Source organism: Myodes glareolus, chromosome 18, assembly GCF_982192425.1.
Source record: "Myodes glareolus chromosome 18, mMyoGla1.1, whole genome shotgun sequence".
In the NCBI taxonomy this organism is placed as follows: domain Eukaryota; kingdom Metazoa; phylum Chordata; class Mammalia; order Rodentia; family Cricetidae; genus Myodes; species Myodes glareolus.
In genome coordinates, this window is record NC_142043.1 from 21399497 (window position 1) to 21420682 (window position 21186).

The 21186-nt window shown below is 40.3% G+C and overlaps 1 protein-coding gene across 39 annotated transcripts in view; it reads right to left on the reverse strand.

Moving 5' to 3' along the window:
* The window catches only part of Rims1 (regulating synaptic membrane exocytosis 1), a 483725-nt gene that overhangs the window by 13692 nt on the left and 448847 nt on the right, over positions 1 to 21186 (reverse strand). Inside the window, exon 1 of one of the 39 annotated variants that reach the window (XM_048430468.3) lies at positions 14361 to 14493. The exons of the other annotated variants lie outside the window; for them this stretch is intronic. The gene's annotated coding sequence lies outside the window, so the exon portion shown is untranslated. Of the gene's footprint in view, positions 1 to 14360; positions 14494 to 21186 lie in introns of those variants that run through there. 39 annotated transcript variants of the gene reach the window in all.

The following is a 21186-nucleotide window of genomic DNA, read 5'->3' on the forward strand; positions in this document are numbered from 1 at the left end:
TTCACAAGCATGAATAAAGGACATGTATAGTTATGCAAATCATTAATTTATGCTAACTGAATGTTAATTTTTTATAAAGAAACTAACAGTAGTCTATACAATTGTGTGTTTGTGTGTGTGCGCGCATGTGTGAGCCTGCACATGGGGGCCAAATGTTATTAGGTATCTTCTTCTGTTGTCCTCTATCTTAGATTTTGAGAGTTGTTCGTTAAATCTGGTGCTCTCCCTTTTGACTAGACTGGCTGGCCAGCAAGGCTACGAGATCCTATTTCCATTCCCCTTTCCCTAGAGAAGACATCAGGCATGCACCACCATTACTCCCTTTTACATTGGTGATAGGGATCAGATCAGGGCTGGGGTTTGTGAGGCAAGCCTACTTATCAATCAAACCACTGCCTTCACATTCATATAGGAATTTTAAGTACTAAATGTGAAATCCATATAAAGTGATTCAGAAAAAAAGAGAGGAGAAAGGAGGAAAAGGAGAGTGAAGATGAGAGAGGAGGAAGAGGAAATACAGAAAGGGGGAAGTGGAAGATGAAAAGAAGGAGACGAGAGAAGGGGGTAGGAAAGGATAGGGAAAGAGAAATGGATAGATGGGGGAAGACAAGGTGAACTGGAGACATAGGAACAAAATATTCCCCAGCTATAATGGAAGATGCTTCCCTTGCCCTGCAAGTCAAGTAGAGACTTTTATTAGCTGGTCTACCCTAAAGTGTCATAATATTCTTTAGCTTTTAAACAAATGACAAAAATATTCTTTTTGAGTTACGCCAAGGTTTATTTAAAGCTACATTCTATTCTCAGGCAAATAAGCATTACTTGTAAAAATTTCATAGTTCTGAGGCTTATTTTGGAAAGTTGACTTTCTCTGGCTTTTTCGGTATTCCCACTTGCCTACTTATTCTCCAGATGATTTCAACAAACTGAGAAGTCGACTATCTCTTTTTTAAACTACTCAATTTCCAAAGAAATCTATAACAAATCAATACAGTAGAAAAGTAGAGTCAAATGAAATTATTTGATATAGTCTTGCAAGATAGAGGGAATAAACCCCCTAGACAATACTTTCCTCCAAAGAATAGTTCAGATATTTTGTGATTATGTACTTAACCTTTTTCTTCTACTTTCATAACCCTAAGAAATAAATGCTCTTTGCTCTCTGTCTGGCACTTTAATTCTGTGCAGATGCAACTTGAGAATGGCACTCCCCTCTGCAAAACACCAATGGCTGCATGCTTCAGCTTGCCTGCACCTGGTCTCTCTTCTCTTCCAAACACATGCCTGTCTATTACATCTTCAGTCTATCACACTTGACTTTCCAGCGAAGCGCCATCATTGTCCTTCCCCTTGCCTAGCTGGCAAGCTGTAAGCAACAGAGTTCAAAATAGCTTTTAATGGATGATAATCAACCTGCATATTAAACTAGAAGGCCCTGCCCAACAGTATTTAAGAGTGTAACACACACACACACACACACACACACACACACACACACACACACACACACCTGTACCACACACTGGTTTGGCCATAGCCAAGTCTGATTGAAGAGTCAAATGCTGAACACCCTTGTGTAAACTGACCGATTTCACAGCCTCTGTCTTTCCAAGTCCAATGTCATGGTGTAAATTGCGACCCCCCCAAAATGTAAAACTTGAGGACTTACCCACAAGTACTTTCCAATATGCTGTATGTGAAAAAACAAAACATGTACTTTAGGATAGACATAATTCAATATAGCATAATTAAAAGGTTAGATCAGAGGTGGGAGAATGGAGGAAGGGAGGGGAAAGGAGGGGAATTGAGGGAAGAGGAGAGGAGGGGAGTGGAGGGAAGGGAAGAGAAAGGAAGGGGAGAGAAGAGGAGAAGAGAGGAGAGGGAAAGAGAAGAGAGGAGAGGGGAGGGGAGATACTTTGGCACTCTTGCAGAGGGGTCACACCAGAAGGAAGCAGGAGAGGACCACTAATTTTAGGTCTCCAGAAAAAAACCAAACCAAACAAAACAATACAAAAAACAGCAACCTGCCATCATCTGCTCTTACTGAGACTCTGGGGCTTAAGTCACTCACTTTGTATCCCTTTGTAACAAGAATGGATGATGATTTTCGCATTCTAAGCGCTGGGTTTATTTACAAAGGTGATGATTTAAAGTCAACTTAAACCATGCAGTCTGAGGATCAGGTTGAGCATTCAGTGCCAGGATAGACTTGTTTTTCAGCTTGGTGTGATTAAAATGGCTGGCGAGTGTTGTTAACGTGAGCATGCCCAAATTGTGCATTAACTCCTGAGGTTGGAAAAAAAAAGAACTTGCTGCAAAGACTATATAAAACTGTCCCATTTCGTACAGAATATATACAACTATCCCATTTAGTTCAGTGCCTTCGTTATTCTCCTTCGGGCTAAACAGACTCCTCAGGGGCTGCTCGATTTCTTGGGAAGAGAAGTGCATGTTATCTCCCTTCTACCCACTATCACGGCCATAAAGTAAAACAATATTCCAGACTGAAATACAGAAAGATGTGAGTGTTTTATTGTCTGCTTCATATTTTAAGAGCATTTATTCTCAATGAATTACTATGCAGGGGAATTTTATTTCTATCTAATTTCAACACAGTCTGACATTCTAAGCAGTAGAAGAATGGGAAATGGGGAACTTTGGAATCAGCTCCTTCCATTATGTCTCTAGGTCACCAGCTTAGCCTGTCTGGGTCTCCCTTTTCTAACCCACAGAAGGGGAAGTGATTAGCTCATTTGTCTGTTCCGAATAGTGATGAGTGTCTTAGTTTTGACCTCTATATGTCCGTGACCAAAATTGACTTGGGGAAGAAAGAATTTATTCCACCTTAAAAGTTACTGTCCACCATGAAGCAAAGTCAAGAGATTACATGATTGGGTTGCTAGGGGTAGCTATATGGGTTTGTTTTGCGGGGGAGGTGGGGTTTCAAAATCGCTTAAATTATTAGCAGAATCTATGAGGGATTATTTTCCAAGCCCAAAGAGGGGAGGCTGATTGAATGTTCAGTTGTCCTTGTAGAAGATAATTACTGGAAGAAGAATCAGTACTGTCCACTTGATATTGTTTTATGCTATGATGACAGAATAAAATGTGTTGGACAATCTTCTAGAGACAGAATTCCTGTGAAGAGCAATTTGTGACTTTCCTACAATGTTTTCAGTTGTACTCATCTTTCACATCAGTGTTGGCTATGATTTTCTAATAAACTTGATGGATACAGTGGTATATGTATGTATATACATGTAAATAAAACTTCACGGAGATCAAATCATAGTGATTTAATCAATAGACAGATAATAAGAAAGTATTACATTCTAGTCATTTATGAAGCTGTGTTTTGTGGGGTATGCTCGCAGTGAACAACACTCAGGAAGCTGTAGGCAGAAGGATCACAAGTTTGAGTCTACTCCAGACTAAAGAATAAAATTCTGTCTCATAACACACACACACACACACACACACACACACACACACACACACACATTCACTCACTATAAAGTACTGTCTCAATGATACATTCAACCTCTGTCTGGGGTTCTGTTACTTCCATATTTCAAAGGACCCACTCTGTCTCCATCTTTACATAGCAGGCAGCTATTCCTTCCCTATGAAGCAAGGGCAACAGTGAAAAGGCATCTATGCAGATTCTCTGCCCTTCTCAAGAACTATCCTCTAGATCTCAAGGAACCAAGAAATTCTGGTTGAAGTGGTTCTGCATTCATGTCCTGGCCTAATCTAGGTATCCTCCTGTGATCTATCCCTCCAAGGGTAAGTCATACCACCAGTGTGCATTACTCTGAAGTTCAAGTACACCTAGAGAAAGCTGGAAAACATATCCCTTAATGTGATGATGCCAATCGTAGGATATGGAAGAGGACAGATAATGGGTCTTGTGAGAAGATGGTGTGAACACAGATGTTTGGTAGGGAGAAAACCAAACGAGTTTTGGCATTTAATAGTGTGTGGGCTTTCATATATTGCTTAAGGTCATGGGTAAGCTCAGAAGCTCTCATGAAGAGAACTGCCTCTCTCCACCACGTTTCATAGTAACACAAATCCATTGCTTGATATACTGGAAGATGATAAAACTAGAATAAATCTGTTAGGTGTTGTTTGGGGATTTTATAAGCCCAAACATTCTAATACTTTCTTACGATTAGAAAAAACAATAACGGGAAAATCCCATGGATTGCAAATTCTATTGTCTTTCAGAGCTTTCCCTCCAGTTCAGAACACTTTGGAAGCGATGCAGAAATGAGGGGATGGATAGATGTCACCAGCTCTACAGGTCATACGTATCTCTGAAGGCCTGATCTTCCCTTCTGCCTCTCATGGAACGACCTTCAGGCCACTGCCACAGGAGCTACAAAAACCATAGATGTGGATGGACCATTCCTCATTGGGAGTTGGTGGGGGGGGCGCAGGGCAGGCTATGACGTAGTGCAGAGAGAGGTTTGGTCTAATACAAGTAACACTTCCCTGAATAAGAACAGATGTACAGACCCACAGTGTAAAGACTGTTTTATGATTTTCACCAAATTATTTCCCTAAATACTTTTAAAGGAAGATTGGTGCATTTTAGCAAGACCTGATTTAAGTAAAGATTGTAAGTAAACTGTGGAAATAGTTTTCAAAACTATAGAATTGGATATTATAGCATTTTTTAACTCTCAAGTTTTCAGAGGGAGTAAATTCAGATGCATTAAAAACATTTGATTTTTCTTATGTTTATCAACTTAAGAGGTAAGAAGTATAGGTACTCAGGGAGGCATCTTTAATCTTGGGGAATGTTTGAACACAATCCAATCCTATTTACTAATAAGGGAATCAGGGACCGCACTGACAGGCATAATGCTTTCAGTTCAGTAGAAACTGTAACCTTATCATTAACAAATGTCCAGTAAACAAGATGGTAAGTTCGAGAAAAATCCCACTCCTCTCATAGCCAGGCTGCCTATCGCGCTCGACCCAAACTTTGCCACACATCCTGCTATAGGAACACTGATGCAAGCCAACCCTATTAGACATAAATTATATCCTTTCCAGTTATGGAACCATTCACCTGCAGATTATCTGGGAGATGAAGGCAGAAGAATCAAACACAACTGTGAAAAGTGCCTAATCACTCTGAAAACATCACCTGGACATATTTCACTATCATTTGCAATATCACAATTGGGGGATTATATGGATTTAAAATAATCAAGAACATGTGGTTGCAATCAGAGTTGCAACTGAGTTTCTAACACTCGGTTGACAATTTTAGTCTTGAGGAACGAGGATTAATGTTAAGCTATTTTCTGAGTGATCAGGAAGATAATTTAGAGTTTGAAAGAAGGGAAAGGGATCAAGTATGCTGAGAGTTAGTTAGCCTGGAGAGTTTACAAGACTTGTAAAATAATGAGTAACCGTCAGAAAATTCAGGAAGCAACCATGTCCCAAGATGTGGATGTGATGGAGGAGTGACTAGGGCATGGAAATGACCGTTGTGCAAACATAAAGACTTGAGGCTGATTCCCAGTGCCCACCTAAAGAGCCTGGCATTGGAGGCCATGGCTTGTACACCAAGGCCTGGGGAAAAAGAGACTGGATGACCCCTGAAGCTCCAAAGCCAATGAGTTCAGTCTGATTGCAAGATCAGATCCACGTTTCAGTGAGAGACCTTGTTCAAAAAAACAAATGAGGTGGTTCCTGCAGAATGGCACATCTACGGCCCTGTGGCCTCACGTACACTAGTACACATGAACACACAAATAACTGTACATATACCACACACAAAAGTGCACATAAATACCTGCACATGTACCACATACACAAAAGCACATGAATACTTGCACATATAACACACACACACACACAACACAGCGCACACAAATACACACACACAGGCAACTTAGAGTGATTCTGGATGGTGAGCCCTCTTATAGTAAAGTATTTATTTTAAGATGATACTGAGATTAGAACCCCACCTCAAAGTGACATTACAAGGAGGAAGCATCTGTAATAAGCTATCCCTTTCTGACTATGAAGATGGGCTGTGTGTCAGTCAGAAAGAGTCACAGACTATGACCAGGGATGATATAAATAAAATTTTAATTTGCATTGCATTTGCTTTCCTAGGAGATTTAAGGAACTCCTGGAAACTACTTCTTCCAGGACTATGCATTAAAAAGCAAAATAAGCAGTTGCCTATCCCAAGACTAAAAAAACTCGGGAAATAAGAGAAAATATTTGTTGGTGAATACTGTTAGCATATAGAATTAAAGATTAAACAGCTAATAGGGTTAATAACATCAGTTTTAATATTAGATAATATCATGTGTTTACATACATGTTTACATACATGCTACCTTCATCTTTTGAGATCTAGGTAAGTTGCAATGCCTAAAAAGTTAAAGGAAACCATGGTGGATTGATAGTTCCCTCTCTCCAGAACTAGAGTTCCTGCCTGCTAGCGAATTAACTTCATTGAGCCAAGAACTGTGCTTATTGATTCTGTGGGGGCATCAATGGATATTTCTAAGCAGACATATGAGCACTAACAGACTGGAAATGCCAACAATACAAAGATATAAACGGTTCAGTGGCAAACACACTGCTGTGGCTAATTTGACATCCCTGGAAAGCCCATTACTTTCTGTGTCTCTGCTTTCCAGATTTTACTTACTACTCTGAAGACACATCTAATTTCGCTGTATGCAAAGACAGTTCTAACAGTTGGATGGGTTAGAGACATGCTCTGTAAACCACACAGAAATATAGTCTGGTTTAGCTGCACTTAAACAAGTGGGAACCAATCAATTTAGTTAAAACTGTGGAGCTGTTCCTAGAAGGAAGATGCTATCATACAATCTAGAATCAAGTTTGACACCTTGTCACTGGAACAAAAAATTTACAAGCATACTAAACTATTTGTCTTTATGCATTTTTAAGATTCCTGCAGTATTAATAAGACACTTTGAAGATTGATACTGAGTTGAAAACTTTGGAATGTTAGTGGATAAGTGGGTTAAACTAATTTAGGATAAAGCTGAAACAGCCCTAAAACTTTAAAAATAAAAAGTGTCCACATGTAGACACTTTGCTCAAAGGACCCAAGGCAAAGTGGTGGCGAGCCTCTGGTCTCAGCAAGCCTTACCACTACAGTAAAAACCAGCGGCTGATCATTTCAACTGCAGGTCAACCACACTCAATGAAAACAGAGGTCCGTGTTCTTCTCTTCTCCCTAGGCATATTTCATGGTCTTCACACACTGTCCCACTCTATCTGTTCACACTTTATTAGGATAAGTTTAATAGTCAAGGCTTCAGCAGCTCAAACCTTAGTTCTTAAGTAAAAAGTAGTACAAGCTCGCTACGGTCCTCGATAGTGTCCCCACAATGAAAAGCCGCCTGGCCGCCATCAGGTGAAGCCACTCTAGGCTCTACTGTTCTCCCAAGAAACTAGAAATCGGGAAAGTTAGCAGCAATTAAGCTCTTGAAATGGCCTTTAAAAAACTGCAAAACAAATATAAGTTCTGGGTGGCTAAGCTGATTCTAGACAAGCCAATCAAAGCAGTTCTTCTGCAATCACCAGTTTACATTTGTTCAAATGAAAATAAGTGGCCTTCGTCCAAATCAATCTGAGAAAAAACAAACAAACAAACTCAAAAGGTGCTTCCTCCAGAATTTGAAATCTCTATCTACTGTTTGCTAGGTTAAACACACACACTGAAAAATAACTATCTTGGGAATATGTGAAATAATTCTGATAAAAGATTGTGGCTAAGTTTGTAAAAGTTAAAAACAAGGGAAGCAGAGAACGATAGAAGAACACGCTGCTCTTGATTTCTTTTCTCAGTGCCTTGCAGTATTGATGTGGGAAGCAATGATTGCCAGCGCATAAGTACAACTGTCCAGAGACTGGAGCTCCAATGTAGTGTTTTTCCGCTGGCTTTCAGGGCCAGGGGACTTATAATCCTGAGGCTGGACGTTTTTGATGCTTATTTTGAAATAATTAGTTCAATTACTACCTTATTCTTAAATGTGCATACAAACCGTGAGCTCTAGTCTGCATTTTGGATACATTACCCATCATAAAATTACTATGTTTATACTGAACATTGCTATTTGCAAAAACTGTTTCTGCTTATTGATAAAGAAACTGAGGATGTCAGATGTTAGATGATTTTGTCACAGTCACAAGGTATATGGCAGAACTAAAACTCAAATCCAGTGGTTTTAAGTTATACTATTTGCTTTTTAATTTAATGAGCCCTGGAAGGCTGCTTCTAAGGGCCCATTGTTCTGCATATTGTTGGTATCCTGCTTCATGCCTCTGACTGTCCCTTGAAAGTCATCCAGAGGTTCAGAACGTGCATAACTCCAGTAGGTAAATTTATGTCTCCCTCTGTGCTTGATCCTAGACTCCTCCAAGGTTTCTGGTGTCCTAAGGAAGACCTTACTCAATTCTTTTTTTTAAAATTGATTTTTGTTTAGCTCTACATTTTCTCTGCTCCTGTCCTTGCCTCACAGTTTTGTTTCATTCGTGCACACCCAGGTTCATACATGCATGCATGGACACAAGCAGGCATATACCCTGTTATTATAAGCCTAATGGATTTGGAACCAAAAAGAGCTGATGACCACGTTGGGAGGAAAACAGGTAAAAATTTCTGTTTCAGTAGGACCAAATTGTCTTTAGTGGATAAAGGGCCATATCATCATTTCTGCTGGGGCTAAGAACTTCTTATGGAGATGTTTGTCCAGTTTTTAGAGAGAAAAATTCAAACAAAAAATTGCTAAACAGATGAGGATGGTAAAGGATAGGCAGGACAGTTGAATAACAGTTCAGGATGAGCTGGCTAAGTAGTCCTGTAATGGCTCCTCTTCCCTTGTTTGTTCTGTTTTTAAATACCTGCCATCTAGAGTCATCTTATTGGTCATTTCCAACTCCACTGTCCACGTTCATAGTAAAAACGACTACTTTAGGGACTGGAGATGGTTCAGAGGGTAAGTGCACATACTGTTCTAGCAGAGGATGCAAGATCTATTCCTAGCTCGTATGTGCGTGCGTGTGCGTGCGTGTGCGTGCGTGTGTGCGTGTGTGTGTAAGATGTCTATGATGATTTTGCACATGGGAATACAGGCCCCAAAGTCCTCTTATGGTCTTCATGGGCACTGCATTCACATGTAGATCTCTCTCACATACATGATGAAATGGAATGGGACAAAGATACCAAGGATATTTGATGACGCATCAAGGAATTGAATCATTTTATATTACCTAAAATTATCGACAATACAATCATATGTATGATATACACACATATACATGTATATATACACACATCATTTATATATATGTATATATATGTATGCATATTACACACACACACACACACACATATTAAACAAGGTTATGCCAGTTGGGCTTTCAATGTTCCCCACAAGTGCCACAGACTAACAGAAGTCCCAGTAACAGGTATGAGAAACATCTATGCTTGTTGTTCTTCACGATAAGGTAAATGACTTCAAACACAATACAGGCTATTGATATTGGCTTTGGTTGCCTCTCAGAAATTGAAGGTACATTCCTATTGCGGAAGACAGGGCATACTCAGGATATAGGATTCAGAATATTTGAGCAGGGCCTACCCTGAAAACCTCCTTCCTGATGTCTATCTTTCACAGTACTATAATAAAAAGTATATTTTGTTATAGTCCATACCACAGTGGACTATGTAAGCTAACAAGGGAGGAAGGAAATCATTGCCAGACACAGCTGCAACACCTGTGAACTCTAATAATGACCAGCTTAGGAAGAAATTCCTAAAGGTGCAATAGAAACCTCATTGAACTTAAAGTTAACTCAGCAGGAGGGAAATCACGTCTGGTACTAGGAACCTAACAAACTACTTGGAGCTGGTGAGAATACGGGATTAGAAAAGAACCTAATACCACCCAAAACATTACTAGACAAGCATAATTCTTAACTGCTTTCTAAAATGTATCCTTCTACCTACAGGTACGTATAGTGCTCAATTCTATTCAAACATTTTCTTTGTACCAAACAGGGACCATTACAGAAAATCACAACTGGTTGTAATGCTGAAATCAATGTTATCTTGCAGAGCCCGGCCCTCACAGATACATCTGTAACATAGCACCTGATCAGACTCAGGGAATATTGCAAGAAGAGGGTGAGAAAAGAAGGTAAGGGACAGAAAGTCATGGACGTTTCTGTAAGATTGTGTATCCTAATGTCTGAAGCTACACCCATAAAGTCTCCTCAACACAACTGCCTAAACATGAGCTGAAACAGGACATCAGCAGTAGACATGCTAGAGTGGACTGGGGGGAAGACCTGAGACCTCTGCCCTACACAAAGAACTACAGGCAACTAAAGAATGATGAAAGCCAAGAAACAGACCTCTCTAAGGAAGCACATACCTACTAGGTACCCAATTATCAAACGGTCATCCTTGAAAACATGCATACCTGTAACATACAGACTGAACAGGTTATATCTGGGAATATATATGCATGTGTTATATGCATGTAACAACAATTAATGCAAAAATGGGTCATGAATTTGAAAAAAAAAGCAAAGAGAGGTATATGGGTGTGTTTGGAGGGAGGATAGGGAAGGGAGAAATAATTAAATTATATTATAATACCAAAAGGAAAAGAAATAATTTAAACAAAATAGACAGAAGATCGGGAAGCATGAGATACTGTCTCCTAGATGACAGGGAAGCCACGATCATGAACCTCAGCAATATCACTGCCTAAACAATGACAATATCAACAGATATGCTAATGCTGAAGTGGGGAGTTTCATGGGGTCCACCCCTAGACAAAGAACTGCACACAGCTACTGACAACCGAGAGAGGGAGAATTAGTCTCTCTAGAGTATAATAAGCCTCTTAATTACTTACACAATGCAAACTGGTCATCCTTGAAATCATATACACCCAGGCCACATTTAACAAGCTCAGCAGTCTGTGTTTATATATTTATGCATATATATGCAACAATAATAATCAGACAAAAAGAAGGCATCCATTTGAGAAGTAGTAGGGAAGACATGAGCGATCTTGGAAGGATGGTGCATCAGAAGGTTTAGAACAGTAGTCCTCAACCTTACTATTGTGCTGCCTTTAATACAGTTCTTCAAGTTGTGGAAACCCTCAATTATAGAATTATGTTATTGCTACTTCATAACTGTAATTTTGCTACTGTTATCAACCTTAATGTCAATACCTGTGTTTTCTAATGGTCTTAGGTGATCCCTGTGAAAGATACTGTTATTACCCCAAGGGGGTCACAACTTAAAGGTTGAAAAGAGCTGGATTAAAGGGAGGAATGGAAAAGCGGCAAGTGATGTATTCATTTTTATTAAAATATTAATAAAAATTTACAATAAATAAAAATAAGAAATCATTTTAAAAGATAAAACAACTATCCTATTTTTCAGTAAAAAAAATCTGTTTGGTAATCTGGCAGCAACATTGTCAAATTAGGAGGAAAGGAGGGGAACCACGAGCAACAATTAGAAATCTCAGACAGTCCGTGAGGAAACGTGGCAAAGAGAAAGATAAGTAGGACTATGTTCTGTTGTGGTTCTTTTCTCAGATACTTGACCTTCTGCCTCTTTGCTTTTAGTTAATTCTCCTTTCGTCTGTTCATTAAGAATGCTTTCTCTGCTAAATTCACATCTAATGCAGAGGTTCTATCTTGTCAATGAGAGTCTTTACTCTATTGGCTATTTGACACATTTTTCAGGGGAACTACACACAATAGTTTACCTACCACAGTCCCAGTAACAGGCAACAGCAGCCTCCTCTCAAACATCCCCCTCTGTATCAGTGACCATGGGCACCATAGGCCCCACCTCCACCTGGAGGAAAAGAAATCCCTGGAGCCACAGACCTTCCTGCACCTGCACCTAGAGGAAGAGTGACCCCTGGAGGCACAGGCCTGCCTGCACTACTGAAGGAATAGATAGGTAGACAACAGATATGAAAGCATCAGACACTAGTGGTCTACAACGGCAAGACCTGAGCATCCCAGCACAGATGAAGCAGAAGGAAACAACCTTACAAATAACTTTATGAAGATGACAAACACCTTTAAAGAGAAAATGAGAAAGAAATCCCCTACAGAAATGGAGGAAAAAGACAAACAAAAAAATTAGAAGAAACCAATAAATCCCTTAAAGATATTAATACCTGACCTTGGAGATGAATAAGAAGGAAAGGCTGTGGATTAATAGTGACGTGTTTGTGTGTCAAGCTGACAAGGTGTTAATTGGGCCGCTTAGTTTTATGTCAACTTGACACACGCCTTAGTCATTGGCTAGGAGAAAATGTTAAATGAGAAAGCATTTCCTTAAGACCAGGCTGTAGGCAAACCCATTGGGCATTTTCTTAATTAGTGACTGATGGGGGAAGGCTCAGTTCATTGTGGGTGGTGCCACCCCTGGGCTGGTGGTCCTGGGTACTAGAAGATAGCATACTGAGGAAGTCAGCAAGCATGCTCTTCCATAGCCTCTGCATCAGCTCCTGCTTCTGCTCCTGTCCCGTTTGAGTCCCTAACCTGACTTCCTTCAGTGATGGACAGTGATGAGGAAGCATACGCCAGATAATCCCTTTCCTCCCTAAGCTGCTTTGAATCATGGTGTTTCATCACAGCAGGGGAGACCCCAAATAAGACAGCTACCGACTAGATTCCAGTTTTGAGAACAAAGAGCATTGTCTTTGTAATTTCCTCAGAGGAGTCAAAGACAGCAACTACCTTTCCCTTAGGATAAAAAAAAAATGCAGACAGCACTGATTCTATACCTATTGCTCTCGTCCAAGTTTAAAATGTGAGGGAGAAAAAAGAGGACCCTCTTCACTAAGGTGGAAAAAAGAATTTCTTGCTCCTGATACGCAAGCTCAGATAATAAGCAAGAGGCATTTCACCGGGTTGGCTAAGGGCAAAGATGGTGTAAAACTAAGCAGATGTTAGGATTCCTTTCAAGACAGATGCCTGGAACTACACTAGGAATTAGGGGAGGGAACGAATAAATCCCAAACGTATTACAGCCATCCTAAGTGTATTTATGCTTTCATTCCACGCATAATCCCTACTTCTGAAGGTAGATGTTAACTGTTGAGCTAAAAATTGTGAATTAATTCCATACAAGTATTAGTCAGAGTATCAGAAGTATAAACAAATAGAAGCTGCTTGGAGAAGACTCTTCTTTAATACGTTATAAAACCCTAAATAGGCAAAGCGTCTCCCATTAGAGTCTGATTTTAATGTAGTCTGAAAAGCAATGAAGGGAGCTGCTGGTAAATATTGATGTTACCATGCAGATTAGCTGTCAGGGAAGAGCACTGGTTTCAAATACACAAATATGAAACTGCCTTTTTAAAGAGGGCTCTCAGAATGGTTCCAGCATAGGCGCTGGTGATGATAATAAGATACTTTCAATTTCATTCCCAGTGTTTATGATATCAGCATATGAACGTGCAAAAGAAGAATCAGGATAAAGTTATCAGAGTCTACCTCTCTGTGTACATTATCTCGAGGCCAAAAGAAACAAATTCTTATTAAATTTATTCCTGGACCAGTTCATACATGTGGGTAATACTTTCTGATTACACTCAACCCATCTTCTGTTCCCTCCCCACCTCCAAGGACCACTTCCCTTAAATTCACTTTTAGGATTCCATCAAACTATTCACACGCCTGTTAATTTGTGATCTACCAAGTTACACTTCTCTGCTCCTTACCTGAGCATAACAAAAACAAAGGATAATTTGGACTCCAGCTAGGAAAATGTGACTTCTTATTTCAAAATGCAAAGGAAAACACACTCCTTGACTTCAAAAAAAAAAAATGCCCATACGAAACAGTGACATTTACTTGTATGTAAAACGGCTCTGTTACATGTAGTAGAGCTGAGAATTCTGAACAGAAATAAAGCTGCTTTACAGAACATTGCTAACTCTGGGACAGTACAAGAGTAGCAGTGAGCGTAAGGCACATTTCCACTTCAGCTTTCAAAAACATCGAGTCTAGCTCGAAAGGTAAGCATGCCTGACAAGAATGATTATACAAGCAGACTGGCTATTACAACATCCTGTAAGTAATTCAGACGTGCAATAACATAGTATATTTTTTTCTCTTTTCATTAAGTCACTGGTGATCTTGAGTATACAACAGCCCCTTTGAAAACACTTCTGTGCCACTGAAAAACTTAGGAAATGACAGGAATTTGACTTCCAGTTTACGCTTTAGGGGAAAGTCACACATTAACCCACACATTCCTGTTAGGATTCAGTAAACACAAACATGGAACATTGACTTACCTTGTTTCTGTTGAATCAAATAAAGTATCAGCGGTAAGTCCTCCCAGGGGAAAAGCAAACAGCAAAGAAAGGTTGACCTGACTTGAAGGACGCCTTCTGTGTCTGGGTGGGTACTTATCAGACCTCTCAGGGAACTAACTCTCTCTCTCTCTCTCTCTCTCTCTCTCCCCTCCCTTTTTCTCCCTCGGGCTCCCTCCCTGTTTCTCACACAGAAACACAGCACGATCAAACTGCTTCTATCGAGAGTGCTTGTCTACAGCTTATTATGGAATAAGGCCATGAAGTGCAAAATCATTGAGCAATTTGTTATATTATCAAACAAGTACATGGGAAAACTGCTCAACAGCTAAGAACTGAAAACCATGATGCGGTCATATCTTAAGCTATGCAATGAATACACACATAAATAAAATTAATTTAAAGTAGGTTGCCTGCTTTACTAGATGCCTTAAGTGTCTCTCAGCACATACGAAGGAGTGAGGCAGAGCTCAGAACTAATGTACGATTTCTAGTATAAACCTATCTGAAAGATTTTCACAGGGGACAGAAGTTTCCTTATCAGTTTTTTTTTTAATCAAATCCACTTGATACTTTCAAAAGAGATTTAACTTATTCTGACTTAAATTGTCAAAAGCATGACTCTTAAGATGTACTTAATAAACACTCCTAGACTCTGTCTATTTTTCTCAGGCTCTTTCATAGCCAAGTCCTCTGCCAGGAAAGAAGCAGAAGGGAAAGGCGGGGGCCCAGATTCTCTTGAGCGCTTTCATGCACCTGCCTTCTGCTTTCTGAGCTTCAGACACATTTCCAAACCTCCACCAGAGAACTCATATTCTGTTGTAGTGCCCAAGTCTGGCTGGGGAGGCTCAAGAAGTTTATGACTACGAAGGGACAGAATTATCACGACCAGGTAACACGAATTCCCTCCAAATAAAAGCAGATTCTTGGGCCAGTTGCTTAAATCCTCCGTACACTCCGGAAGTTCTTGTGAGGTAGACTGCCCCAATGGACATTTCTCCTTAACGGAGCTCTCACCCGTGGCTGCCCCTACTCCATAATGAAACAGAGGAATCAGAAGGATTGGGGTTCAAAATATTTGGTGGTTTCCTATTTGTTCTTCCACGATAGTACATATGAAGGACAGAATAATGCATGAAAATTGCCTCAACATCATTGCAAGTGATATTCTGGAATTTTAATTACAATTTAATTGAAATGAGAAGGGATGGAAGTCTGCCTAACTCCAAATTTCCGCCCATTACTGCCTTCGATATGAGGCATATGTACAAAGATGAGCTATAAACAGCATTGAAAGGAAGAGGAGAGGATAGAGGAAGGGAGGGAAAGAGAGAGTGGAGAGGAGACCACAATGTCTTGTTCCCCTGCTGCAGGGATGGGGTGGGGGAGGAAAAACTCTTTTGTGCTTGACTCCCCCCACTTTCTGGTACCTTTGTGCTGAAGCCAAACCACAAGACTCTACAGAGGACTTGACGCCAAGGTTCCAGGCCGACACTACTGGGATCCTAACTGACCTTCTTGGTGCTTACTTTCCTGTTCTCAACAATGTTGTTTTGTGGGCACCTGTGAGTTTTACTGAGGGCTCCTTATAGCTCCTGGGGTCAGCAGTCTCTAAATTTCTATTTCCTGAGGTGCCAGAAAGTCAGTGGCTCCACAAGCAGACCTGGGCAGATGGCTGACAAATGCAGCCACTGGAGGAATACTGCAGGTTCCCTGCTCTCATCAGCAACTGCTTCCTGTCTTCCAGGGAGCTCTGATATATCAGACTCCAACTACCCACTAAGGTCATCTGTGTAGTACATGCTAAACATTGCTTTCCCTTCCCCACCTCACTGCCATGTGTATGCTTGCCTGAATTGTGCCTTGAATAAAGGACTGTGAATCTTTGAGGTTTTCTTTTATGGGAAACCAGCCAACGTTGTTATCAAAGAGAACCTCTTTATTCTGTTTTGCCAAAAATGGATAGCATTAGATGAGCCAATATTGAGGAAGAGCAGACATGTTTTTATTAGCAATCTGACTAGCACTTTATAATGATTAAAATGCCATAATCTCATTGATCTCGACCATGAAATCGGTCATAATAGCATACGGGGACAGTGCGTTTGTCTGTGTGTATACATGTGCACATGTGTACCCAAGCATGTGCAGAGGCGAGAGGTCATGTGTCTTTCTTTATTGCTCTCCATATGGTTTTGAGACAGTGTCTCTGAACCTGTAGCTCTGTTTTATCTATACTGACTGACTGACTAGGGAGCTCCAGAGAATCTATTTGTCTCTGCACTCCAAGAGCTACTGTTATCACCATACTCAACCACTATGTTGGTGCTCTCGATCCAAACTACTGCTGTGACACCTAAAATGCTGGGAGTATTAGTGAATATATGAACATGTGCGTTTGTGTGTCTGCCTATGGAGACCAGAAGAGGCCATCAGATCCCCTGGAATTGAAGTTGTAAGTGGCTGTGATCTGCTTGAGGTGGATGGTAGGAATGGAACTCTGGTCCTATGCAAGAGTCCTGTGTGTCTTAAGAGCTGAGCTAACTCTTCAGCCCTTGGATGTCTCAGCTGCCATTCTTAGCTGGGCTCTGCTACACACTCTGGGGGTAGATGACGTGCCATCTGAAAACCTATCTATGGATATTATGGAGCACTCACCAGCTATCTTTGAGATTAATACTTAGATAAAATTTTCTCTTTGGTTCCCATACAGTCTGAAATGAATTGAGTATTTTTTAAAATGTAATTTTTCCTTGAATTTAGCAGAAGACTCTGCTAATCCAAAGTCTGGCATCTTAAAAGTCATTCTTGCAGGACAGAGGTGGTACATGCCTTTCATCCCAGTACTTGGGAGGCAGAGAGGCAGGTGGATTTCTGTGAGTTAGAGGCCAGCTTGGTCAACAGAGAAAGTACTAGGAGAGCTAGGGCTACACAGAGAAACCTAGTCTCAGCCCCCCTCCCCAAAATAAGAAAGCAGTCATTTTGAAGTACGCTTTCATGTTTCACAGAAACTTGTCGCTTTTTCCTTGCATTAAGAAAAAAATTACCTAAATATTACTGATATGATTTTATTGTTATTCACCCACCTTGTCTCTTATACATGCTCTTCAGGCACATTCTTTTGAATTGTATGTTTACATAATACCACTGCTGTCTTTTCTCTCCTCTGTCTTGTTCACTTGCTTCTAAATGTCTATTTATTTCTACATGTACACGTGTTTTGCCTATATGTTTTGTATTGCCCACATTCACGTCTGGTGCCCTCAGAGGCTGGAAGAGGGCACTGGATCCCCTGGAACCAGAGTTACAGAGGTTCGCAAGCTCCATGTGGGTTCCAGGTCCTCCAGCAGAGCACAGGTGCTCTGAAACGCTGAGGATCTCTGCAGCCTCTTGTTCATTATGGCCAGGAAGGACAGAGCAAAAGAGCAAATGCATTCGTTGAACAAAGCTTTTGCCCTGGTCAGTTGCTCTGCAGACGCAGATGTGAGGGAGTGCTGGTGAAAACAAGCTGCTTTTAACAGGCGGCAGATGTGGTTCCAGGAAATCTATCTGTCACATTGGAAAAGCAAAGCGGTGTCCTACTGCAGCACTGAAGAGTGGAGCATCGCCTTCCGCGAAAGTTATTAGCAGTTTCCTCTTCCTCTTGTTGTTCTGTCTCTACAGGTAACTGGACATAACCTATAGACTTACATCTAGAAAGAAAAGTCAGCTTAATGGTTGATAATGAGCAGCTTCAAGAAAGCATGGGAGATAGAGTAAGAGGAGATTTAGTTGCCAGTTTACAAAGATGTTAAATCTTGAATTTTACATATGCATAATTAGAGAAGCTTCTTCATTAAAGTCAAGATGTCGAGTCACAGAGAGTACAGTGTAGAAATACTGGTGATCCTCATAAGCCAGACCTATTATGTACTGCTCAGGAAGCAGGCTGGGAAGATGAGACATCCTGTCGAAGTCCAGAGGTGGATGTTGTCAGACAAGTCTACACTACAAACTTGTGGATCCCAGTAAAGAATAGACTGTAACTCAAACACACAGAAAGCATTTCCACAACTTTACTGTCTATACTTGGGTTTGTCACCCCATAAGGATGAACTCAAGCAGAGCTGGCTCTTCTTTCCTGTGCTGCTCAGGAACTGGTTCTTCTACAAGGCACTGGGATGGCTGCTGTGTTACGTGAACTTTTCAGAACAGACTGCTGGTTGCCACTTAAGGATTAAGCAGCAAAGCAATGAAAGGCGTAAAAGCTTGAGGGGAAAGATTTTCTCTTCTAGGAGTTTCTGGTTCTCAACCTTCCTAATGCTGTGACCCTTTAATACAATCCCTCATGTTGTGGTGATCCTCCAAAGATAAAATTATTTTTGTTGCCACTTCATAACTGTAATTTTGGTATTGTTATGACTTGAACTGTAAATATCTGTGTTTTCTGGAGGTCTTAGGCAATCCCTGTGAAGACGTCATTTGACTACCCACAAAAGGGTTACGACCCACAGGTTGGAAAACTCTAGTGACCCACCAGCTGGGAACCTGTACAGTCGGGGGGCTCTTTGGAAAGGGATCTTTTTAGTCATTCCCCTACAGGCTAAAGTGAACTCTGTGTGAATTACCAAGTTAATCCAGGCAGTCAGATTACAGTTAGATGTAATGTAACTGTAGATGAAATGGTGATCCATCACCATGTGCACTGTTGTAGCCTTGGCCACCATATGGTGAAACCTGTGCTGTCTTACCTATAAGTGTGTTAAGCTTGGTCTTAAATTTCCGTTCAAATGATCGTGGAAGAGTTAAAACATGTATCAAGGGATGGATGAAGAGAAAGAATAAATATTAAATTTAGACATTAAACATCCACAGCTACTGAAATATTTTAGAGAATTTTAGAATAAACTATGAATGGGTAGTAAGTGGCAGCATCATGGCTTCTCTTGTTTTCTTTTCTGTGTATGTGATGCGTGCACCTGCAGACACATGTAATGGTCAGACATCAAATATCTTCCTTTATTTCTTCCCACCTTATTTTCTGAGACAGAGCATCTCACTGAACTTCAGGCTTGTCATTTCTTATTGCATGTCTGTTCAGCAAGCTCCCAGAATACACCCGTATCTGTCCCTTGGTGCTGGAATACCCAGGACATGTGATCATGCCCGTCTTTGATAGTACTGGGGGTTTGAACTCAGTTCAAATGTTGTTTTCATAGGATGTACTCTTGATTTTTAATGAAGGTATAATTTAGGAAGTAATTTGTTGCTGTTCTTTTCTATCCATCCAGTAGTACACTTTTAATTTTCTGAAAATGAAACCTAGATGTTCTTGAATCTTATAGATTAGTACTTATTTCTTTCATTCTGGATAGGGGGGGAAATCTATGATCTAAACATGGCTTTCACCTCTGTAGTTAGCCTAAATTGGACATGTTCTACAGGGTCCCTCTATCACCTCATTGAACACAGAAATCTAGCTTCCTACCATCAACATTAGGGTTACAGACATACAATTCTATGCTTAGCATCTGATGAATGCCAGGGATCTGAACTCAGGTCCTCAGGATTACTTGACAAGGATTTTACAACTAAGCCATTTACACAGCTCCAACACTAGTTTGTCTGTCTGGTTTTGACTAGAACGTGAAGGCAGATACTTTCCTGGTTTTGGAAGATGAGATTTCATCATAATAATGATAGAAAGCGAGTAGTTCATGATCAATCTTCAAAAAGGAAAGATGCATTCTAATTTGACATTCATTATGACAAGCACATAACTCTGTACCTCTTTTCCACACCAGTGAGGGGGAGCAACAACAAGGGAGCCCTTCATTGGACTGCTGTAAGGTTAAATAAATTGATAATGAGACAAAAAGATTTATGCAATAGTATCAAAGTATGTAAACTTTATAGACCACATAAATAAAATGCACGAGATGACTAATAAACTGCATGAAGTTTTACCTACATTTATATTTTGTCAAACAATATAAAGTGACACAAATACTGTTAGACAAACTAAAAGAAAATTTAGCTAAACATGCAAGTCTATTCCCTCAGTTGTTCATAGTGTACAGTTCTTAATGCTTGGTGACATTTTGGCAGCACAAAACACGACGGTTTCTCCGTCCTCATCTGATCATGTAAGTCTATGAACATTTCTCACATGTTTAATATTTGAACTTAACACTGAACACAAAAATAAAGAGGTGGAGAGGGGAAGGGAGAAGAAGAGGAGGAAGAGGGAGAAGGAGGAGGAGAGGAAAGAGGGAGGTAGATGGGGAAGATGGTGTAGGGTAGAAGAAAGGAGGGAAAAACAGACTGAGCAGAGGAGAGAAAGACAGAGAAAGAGAAAGAATGAACAAAGGTCACGCTGACAGCTGGTGTCCATGCTCACAGAAGCACTGACCAGGCTACGAGTGATAGTTGGGTTTACTTCTCAGACCATCACTGTGTAATTAGTTCCACCCCTACAAGACCTAGCAATGGCTACAGATTTCAAGTGTGTACAAATACAGTGTGAATGACGCTAAATGTACACTGATATATCCATTATTTTAGGTTACATAAAAACGCTCCAGAAACAAGTGAACAAAACTGAAATAGCTAATACACTCTCATTCTCAGGCACAAACCCTGAAGTCAGGATATAGTCTCTAAGCCATGAAATGTTAAGAGATTTCGATGTTAGATTACAAACACAGTTTAGTTTTCTGTCAAAGAAGTACGGTGTGTTTAATGTAATTATCTTAACTACAGAAGACATGAGATAAACTAAAACCTGGCATTGTATCAAAGGTAAATTTAACGATAGCCCTAACTTACA